Source organism: Nyctereutes procyonoides, unplaced genomic scaffold (genome assembly GCF_905146905.1).
Source record: "Nyctereutes procyonoides isolate TBG_1078 unplaced genomic scaffold, NYPRO_anot_genome, whole genome shotgun sequence".
NCBI lineage: Eukaryota > Metazoa > Chordata > Mammalia > Carnivora > Canidae > Nyctereutes > Nyctereutes procyonoides.
The window spans coordinates 65,832,856-65,841,814 of NW_026575146.1; the positions used below are offsets into that span (position 1 = coordinate 65,832,856).

General features: G+C 40.4%; 1 pseudogene; it reads right to left on the reverse strand.

The window, feature by feature from the left end:
• Window positions 1–7,153: 7,153 nt before the first annotated feature.
• LOC129500033 (S-phase kinase-associated protein 1-like) lies at window positions 7,154–8,181 on the reverse strand (annotated as a pseudogene).
• Window positions 8,182–8,959: the final 778 nt, after the last annotated feature.

Sequence of the window (8,959 nt, forward strand, 5' to 3'; positions counted from 1 at the left end):
GCATGAACCTGGAGTCCCAGGATCGAGTCCCACATAGGACTCCCTGCATGGAGCCTGCTTCTCCTTCTGCCTGTGTCTCTGCCTCTGTGTGTGTGTGTGTGTGTGTGTGTGTGTGAGTGTGTGTTCGCGCGCGCACGCGCGCGCGCGTATGTGTCTCATGAATAAATAAATAAAATCTTAAAAAAAAACTAAATAGCATTCTATTGTATTTATATACCACGTTTGTTTATTTGTGCATCGTGTGACAGGTGTTTGGGCTCTTTCTACCTTTTGTTTTGTTTTTTTTTTTTGGTTTTTTTTTTTCATTTTTTTATTTATTTATGATAGTCACACAGAGAGAGAGAGAGAGAGGCAGAGACACAGGCAGAGGGAGAAGCAGGCTCCATGCACCGGGAGCCTGACGTGGGATTTGATCCCAGGTCTCCAGGATCGCGCCCTGGGCCAAAGGCAGGCGCCAAACCGCTGCGCCACCCAGGGATCCCTCTTTCTACCTTTTGAATGTCATTAATAGCTCTCATGAACATTTGTCGTAGTTTTTTTTTTTTTTTTTTTTTTTTGTATTCATGACAGACACACAGAGAGAGGTAGAGTCATAGGCAGAGGGAGAAGCAGGCTCAGTGCAGAGAACCCAATGTGGGATTTGATTCCGCGACCCCAGGATCACAACCTGAGCCAAAGGCAGATGCTCAACCACTGAGCCACTCAGGTGCCCTACCATGAAAAGTTGTATACAAGGTTTTTTTTTAATTCCATTTTCAGTTCTTCTAGATATATACTTAGGAGTATAATTGCTGGTTCATAATTCTGTTTAACTTTCTTTTTTTAAAAAGATTTTTTTTTTTTTTATTCATGAGAGACATAGAGAGAGAGAAGCAGAGACACAGGCAGAGGGCGAAGGAGGCTCCATGCAGGGAGCCTGACGTGAAACGGGTCTCCAGGATCATGCCCTGGGCTGAAGGCAGCGCTAAACCGCTGAGCCACCCGAGCTGCCCAGATAATTCTTATCTTGACAAGGGGGGACACAAGTAGGAATTTCATGAATAAGGAGGCTCTCTCTTTGCTCCAGCGACATAATACTAACACTGCTTGCTGATGAGAAACCACCACAATCTCAGAGTCTTTTTCTTCCCAAATAAACTTCTGTTCAAAACAGGTTTCCCCAACTTCCTCTTAAAACCTCATAGAACTTTACCTTTCTGGTGTGCCTGGGTGGTGCAGTCAGTTAAGTGTCCGATTCTTGGTTTCGGCTCAGGTCATGATCTCAGAGTCATGAGATCAAACTCTGTGTTGGGCTCCACACTCAACGTGGAGCCTGCTTAAGATTCTCTCTCTCTCTCCCTCCCTCTCTCTCTCTCTCTCTCGCTTCACCCCTACTCCCCCCTTAAATAAATAAAACTTTAGAAAAAGAAATTGACCTTCCCTTTGTTCTCCAGACTTGCCCATGGTTTACTATAGTTTGCTTGTCCTAAACTGCAACTCCTCTGCTATTACTGAATAAGCTCATTTTGCTGGTATGGTAACTGGCTCTTTTATTTTGAACATTGACACTTATCAGCATGTGTGTGAAGTGGTACCTCATTGTGGCTTTGACTTGCATTTTCCTAACAATTAATGATGCTGTATATCTTTTCATATGATTGTTGAGTGTTTGTAGGTCTTCTTCAGAGAAATGTCCATTCAAGTCCATGCTCACCTTTTAATTGGGTTCTTTGCCTTTTAACTGTTGAGTTGCAGAGGTTCTTTTGTTTTAATTTTTGAAAGATAATTTTCCCAGCTTATTAAATATAGTTGATATATACTATCAAATAAGGTGTACAACATGATGATTTTGAGACAGAGAAATTAAAGGAACCCATGAAAAAATACTTTTTTGCTTCTTTTCCTGCTTCTATTCTTGCTAGGACCTGCAGCCTCACCTTACACATGCCTTATAGTACAGATAATGCATGTTCTCCTTGTAAAGGTCAAGGAATTAATGATTTCTTTTTTTTAAGATTTTATTTATTTATTCATGAGAGGCACAGAGAGAGAGAGAGAGAGGCAGAGAGACACAGGCAGAGGGAGAAGCAGGCTCCATGCTGGGAACCCAAGGTGGGACTTGATCCTGGAACTCCAGGATCACACCCTTGGCTGAAGGTGGCACTAAACTGCTGAGCCACTGGGCTGCCCGAATTAATTTCTTTGAAGTCTTCCAGCACAATAGATAACACCTAAGGAGTGACCTAGTGGAGTCACTGGATCATCATGCCAAAACCATTGACTCCCTGAGACTCCTGGTTCTGGGGCATAAGTGACTTATGGAGAACACCTAAACACTTATTTTTGTTCCTGGATGCCTGAGAGGACACATGCACCAGACCTCAACCCTCAAGAAAAACCCCAGACACCAAACAAAGATGAGACTCACTTTTCTTTCCTTTCGGAGTCTCTGGGACCCTCTGTGTATATCTGCTCCCTCTAGGTCTTCCATAAACTCTGCTCTCACATCCTCTCAACTCACATTTGATTTACATCTTGCACAAAGCCAAGCACCCTCTTGGCGGGTCCTGTGGGACCCCCTCTGGGTCTGTGGACCCAGCCTGCATCAGTTTGATACATGTATATATTGCAAAATGATGACCACAATCAGGTTAGTTAACACTTCTATCACTTCACATAAGTACCATTGTTTTTTGTGTGGTGAAACATTTAAGATTCACTCTTAGCAACTTTCAAGTATATAATACAGTATTGCTAACTGTGATCACTATCTCTACAGTACATCCCCAGAATTTAGTCATCTCATAACTTGTATTTTGTACCTTTTTTTTTAAAATAAAGATTTTATTTATTTATTTGACAGAGAGATAAGAGAGAGAGAGAGAGAACAAGCAGGGGGAATGGTAAGTAGAAGGAGTGAGAGAAGCAGACTCCTTGCCAAGCAGAGAGCCTGATGCAGGGCTCCATCCCAGGCCCCTGGGATCCTGACCTGAACTGAAGGCAGATGCTTAACTAACTGAGCCGCTCAGGTGTCCTAGTTTGTACCTCTTGACCAATCTCCCCACTTCCTGTACTACCCATACAATCTGGCTGCCCCTGGAAACCACCATTCTCTGTGAGAGTTCTTTCATAATCCACATAGTAGACCTAGGATTCCCTCTAAAGGAGATCCTGGATCCTGGCATCCTCCCTGGGAGTCTAGACTCTGAAGTGTTCTGACAAGGCCTAGTTAAGGAAGAAAAACTTCCCTTCATTCACAATATTCTAGAACAAAAGAGAATATTGGTAGCCTAGTATCTTTTTTCCCTCCTTTTCCATTAAAGGCCTGGTTGTCTTGACATTTTGCGAAAGCGGCTGGAACTGCAGTAGAACAAACAATCCTTGCTAGCTAGATGGTTAAGTTTCCAACCTGGATAATGTGTCTGGTTACTGGGGAAACACAGCTAACTCCAAATTCAGTTCAGAGTATGTTAAATTATCTTGTTACAGTCTTTGTTACCTGAAATAGTGGTGAATTTTCAGAGCTGAGACCCAGGCCAACCTGCTGAGTCAGAGCCCCAGGACATTGGCACTTGCCCCAACTTTGCATTGCCCAACACTCACAGAAGCAGGGGAACTGCTCTTTCTGATGCTGCAATCAGTCCCAAATGTAAATACAGAATTCTGCAGAATATATATATATTTTATGCAGATTACCTGATGTCATTCTCAAATAAACTGCTTATTGATTTCATGGTTTCTGAGGAAGTAAAACCTTCTGAGTTATAGACTGTAAGCTGGTTCTAAGCAGAACAGTTCTGCCAATATAACATTGCAGTTATGACCTACAGTTATGTAAACATTTTTTCAAGCAAGATGAGTTACGTTTTACAAGGAATTCTAATTACTTTCTCAAATAAAGAAATGACAGTGTTAAAGTTTTGATGGCAAATAATTAATATTATTAATCCCATAAAATGAAAATAACTCTTTAGCTTGTTCCTGGGGGCAATTCATTGCTGGAAATCATAAATCAGAGTGATGTAACTACAATAAACATCCAAGTTTGATTTTAAAGATTATGACTGTATATCATAATTCAAACAATAAATATGTTAAGTAACTATTTTTATAAAGAATAAAGAAATATTTTTCTAAAAATTAATTATACAAAGAAAAGCACTTCCTTTGGTGCAAAGTTATAACATAGGCCAGTGGTTCTCAAAGTGTGTGGTCTAGGGAACCCAAAGGGTTTCTCGGGGGACATGAGGTCAGACTATTCTCAGAATAATACTAAGAGTATTTGTCTAATTTACTCTTCTCTAAGTGTACAATTTAATTTTTCTGAGACATGCAAAACCCAAAGAGTTCAAAACCAAAAGAGATTATGCAAATGCAAATGTGCATAAGCAAATGTGAGAATCCAATGTTATTTATTAAGGCAGACATTAAAGAAATTTGCAAAATTCTAAGACAATGCCAATTTTCTCACTACATTTTTTAGTTTTGGGAATATTGTAATGAAGTCCAAGCTTTTTCTACTTGCCACGCAGCACACCAGTAACTCCAGAGGTAAGCTGTTGGGGCAAGGAAAGAGACTGTATTTGGAAAGGTAGCAAACCAAGAGGATGGCAGACTATTGTCCCAAAAAACCATCTCCCTGAGCATAAGATTTAAGCCGGGGTGGGGTGGGGGTGGAGTGGGTCAAAGGGTGAGTGATGTCTGCAGACATCTGAGGAAAGGCACAGTCATTTCTATGCTATGCCTAAGGGGTAGGTTTTAGGTTAGGCTTCCCGCAAAGTGCCCGATGTTGGACTCAATCCTGGATCGAGGAACAGAATAGAGAACCCAGAAATGGACCCTGAACTTTATGGTCAACTAATATTCGACAAAGGAGGAAAGACGATCCACTGGAAGAAAAACAGTCTCTTCAATAAATGGTGCTGGGAAAATTGGTCATCCACATGCAGAAGAATGAAACTAGACCACTCTCTTGCACCATACACAAAGATAAACTCAAAATGGATGAAAGATTTAAATGTGAGACAAGACTCCATCAAAATCCTAGAGGAGAACACAGGCAACACCCTTTTTGAACTTGGCCACAGTAACTTCTTGCAAGATACATCCACGAAAGCAAAAGAAACAAAAGCAAAAATGAACTATTGGGACTTCATCAAGATAAGAAGCTTTTGCACAGCAAAGGATACAGTCAACAGAACTCAAAGACAACCTACAGAATGGGAGAAGATATTTGCAAATAACATATCAGATAAAGGGCTAGTTTCCAAGATCTATAAAGAACTTCTTAAACTCAACAGCAAAGAAACAAACAATCCAATCATGAAATGGGCAAAAGACATGAAGAGAAATCTCACAGAGGAAGACATAGACATGGCCAACATGCACATGAGAAAATGCTCTGCATCACTTGCCATCAGGGAAATACAAATCAAAACCACAATGAGATACCACCTCACACCAGTGAGAATGGGGAAAATTAACAAGGCAGGAAACAACAAATGTTGGAGAGGATGCGGAGAAAAGGGAACCCTCTTACACTGTTGGTGGAAATGTGAACTGGTACAGCCACTCTGGAAAACTGTGTGGAGGTTCCTCAAAGAATTAAAAATAGACCTGCCCTACGACCCAGCAATTGCACTGTTAGGGATTTACCCCAAAGATTCAGATGCAATGAAACGCCGGGACACCTGCACCCCGATGTTTCTAGCAGCCATGTCCACAATAGCCAAACTGTGGAAGGAGCCTCGGTGCCCATCGAAAGATGAATGGATAAAGAAGATGTGGTTTATGTATACAATGGAATATTACTCAGCCATTAGAAACGACAAATACCCACCGTTTGCTTCAACGTGGATGGAACTGGAGGGTATTATGCTGAGTGAAGTAAGTCAATCGGAGAAGGACAAACAGTGTATGTTCTCATTCATTTGGGGAATATGAATAATAGTGAAGGGGAATATAAGGGAAGGGAGAAGAAATGTGTGGGAGATATCAGAAAGGGAGACAGAACATAAAGACTTCTAACTCTGGGAAATGAACTAGGGGTGGTGGAAGGGGAGGAGGGCGGGGGGTGGGGGTGAATGGGTGACGGGCACGGAGGGGGACACTTGACGGGATGAGCACTGGGTGTTATTCTGTATTTTGGTAAATTGAACACCAATAAAAATTAATTTATTTAAAAAAAAAATCCTGGATCGAGCTGAAGGCAGATGCCCAACCACTGAGCCACCCACATGTCCCTAGTGTTGTGGTATCTTAGAATGGTTTGTATCTGCACTTCCCTGATGGCTGATGATCATGTGCTCATTTGCCATCTGTATGTCCTCTAAGAAAAAGTGTCTACTCAAGTCTCTTGCATATCTTTTACTTAACTCTTCATGGTCCAATGTTGAGTTTTGAGAGGTTCTTACATACTCTGGATACTGGTTTCTGTCAGATAAGGGATTTGCAAATATTTGCCTTATTCTGTGGCTTGTCTTTTTACTCTCTTAACAGAATATTTTGCAGAGCAAAGGTTTTTAATTTTATGAAGTTCTATATATCAATTATTGAATGGATCAGACTTTTCACATCATATTCAAGGACTTCTTGCCTAAACTCAGGTAATGAAGATTTTCTTCTGTAGGTTCTTTTAAAAATGTTGTTATTTTACTTCTTACATTTACTTTTATGGTAAATTTTTAGTTAATTTTCATATAAAGTGAGGTTTTGGTCAAAGTTCATTTGTGTTCCATGATGACCAGTGTTGCAACATTATTTTTACAAAGGCAAGTTCTCTCTCTCTCTCTCTCTCTCTCTCTCTCTTTTTTTTTTTTTTGAGGGGGTTTTCGACTTTTTTTAAGAGTTATATATTTTTATTTTGGAGGGGAGGGGCAAAAGGAAAGAGAGTCTCAAGCAGACTCGTGCTGATTGCAGAACCCAATGCAAGGCTGGATCCCACGGCCTTGAGATCATGAATGGAAACCAAGAGTCAGACGCCTAACCACCTGTGCCACCCAAGTGCCTCTATCTTTCTTCATTGAAAAACTAACAGACTGTCTAGTTATATTTCTTCCCAAACCACAAACTGAATAGTAACTGAGTCTGTAACCAACATATACAGAGTTAAGCAATAAAAATACGGAAACAGGTCCTTAGATCCAATTAAGTTACCCTGCTACCTACAGGCTGATCAATACCAGTGGTACTCCTTGACCATAGGAAGCTGGAAGACAACCTAATAACCCCACTCAAAACATTTACCTCAAGTAGCCTCTTTCCAGTTTCCGACTTATGAATAAAGACAGTGTGTTGTTAATTCAATTTCAGAAAATTTTTTGCAAAATGTTTTATTTACAATGCCAACTTTTAAAAGGTCATTAAACTAAAGTTAGCTAGACCATAAACTAGGCAGAAATCACGTTAGAAAGAGAGGGAAAACCCCAAATACCATCTTCTATAAATAACCCATAGTTCAGTTTTATTCAGAGTAAAGAGGAAACTTTCGATCCTACTGGAAGAAATTCAGCCATAAGTTTGGAAACTGCACTCAAACTACACATGCAAGGAGAACAATATTTTGCTCAAACAACTGATTTGCTGCTGCATTTGTCTACTCTCTAATATTAACAATTATAAACAGAGCAGTGCAACCAGTAATCAAACAATCCTTGCAGTGTTACAGTGTTGGCTTCACACCGTGGGTTCTCTTTGCATGCCTGGGCTTCCTCTTTTTCAGTAAAGTCATTCTTGATACTGAAGGTCTTGTGAATCTCCTCAGGAGTTTTCCCCTTGATCATATTGGCAGCAGTCTTACATGTAACATCATGTCAACTTTTAATGTCTAAGTAGTTCGCAGCCAGAACAAGTTTAAAAAATGTTCCTTGGTCAACTTTCAGGAATTTTTGGTCCCAAATGGGGATATCATCTGATTGCTTCTCTTTGCTCTTATCATCCTCAGGAGGAGGAGGGTCATCCTGTGGTGGGTGCACCATAGAACAATCTTTTTATAATATTTTTATAATATTTTATATTTACAATATTTTATAATATTTTTATAATATTGCTGTGTTAAGATTTGGTAGAGGAACTGGGTGTTATCTCTTCCCTCATCAATTCCCAAATATCCAAAATGGTCTTGATAATTATAGATTGTTTGGCAATTTCAACATCAATCTCAAATATCTTTCCGTCAGAACTCTGCAACTTAATTGAGGGCATGGTGTGCTCAGTCTCACAGGGGCTGTGGGCCAGAGGCTGAGACACAGGCAGCCTCAGCAACAAGAAGAGAAAGATAGAGAACAAGACCACTGAGCAAATTCTCTTTGAATTGTTTTCTGCACCTTTGCCAATGGTCAATTTGTTATCAACCTACATCCATCAGAATGGCTACTATCAAAAAACCCACAAAATAGGGCAGCCAGGGTGGCTCAGCGGTTTAGCACCCGCTTCAGCCCAGGGCTTGATCCTGGAGACCTGGGATCAAGTTCCACATCAGGCTCCCAGCATGGAGCCTGCTTCTCCCTCTGCCTGTGTCTCTGCCTCTCTCTGTGTGTCTCTTATGAATAAATAATTTATTTATTTATTAACACAAAATAATAAAAAGGTTATGCACAAAATCCCAGAAGATAAAAAAGTGTTGGTGAGGATGTGGGGACACTGGAAACTACCTTTTTGGAGGTTATGAAAACTGGCACAGCCATTGTGGACTGATTCTATTTTTCATAAAAAATTAAAAATAGAATCACCACATGATCTAGCAATTCCACATCTGGGTATATAACCAAAATAATTAAAATCAGGGTATACAAAAGGTATTTGTGCACTCATTTAAAATTTATTTATTTATTTATTTATTTATTTTAAGGTTTTATTTATTTATTCATGAGAGAGAGAGAGAAGCAGAGACACAGGCAGAGGGAAAAGCAGGCTCCATGCAGGGAGCCTGATGTGGACTCGATCCCGGTTCTCCAGGATCAGGCCCTGGGCTGAAGGTGGC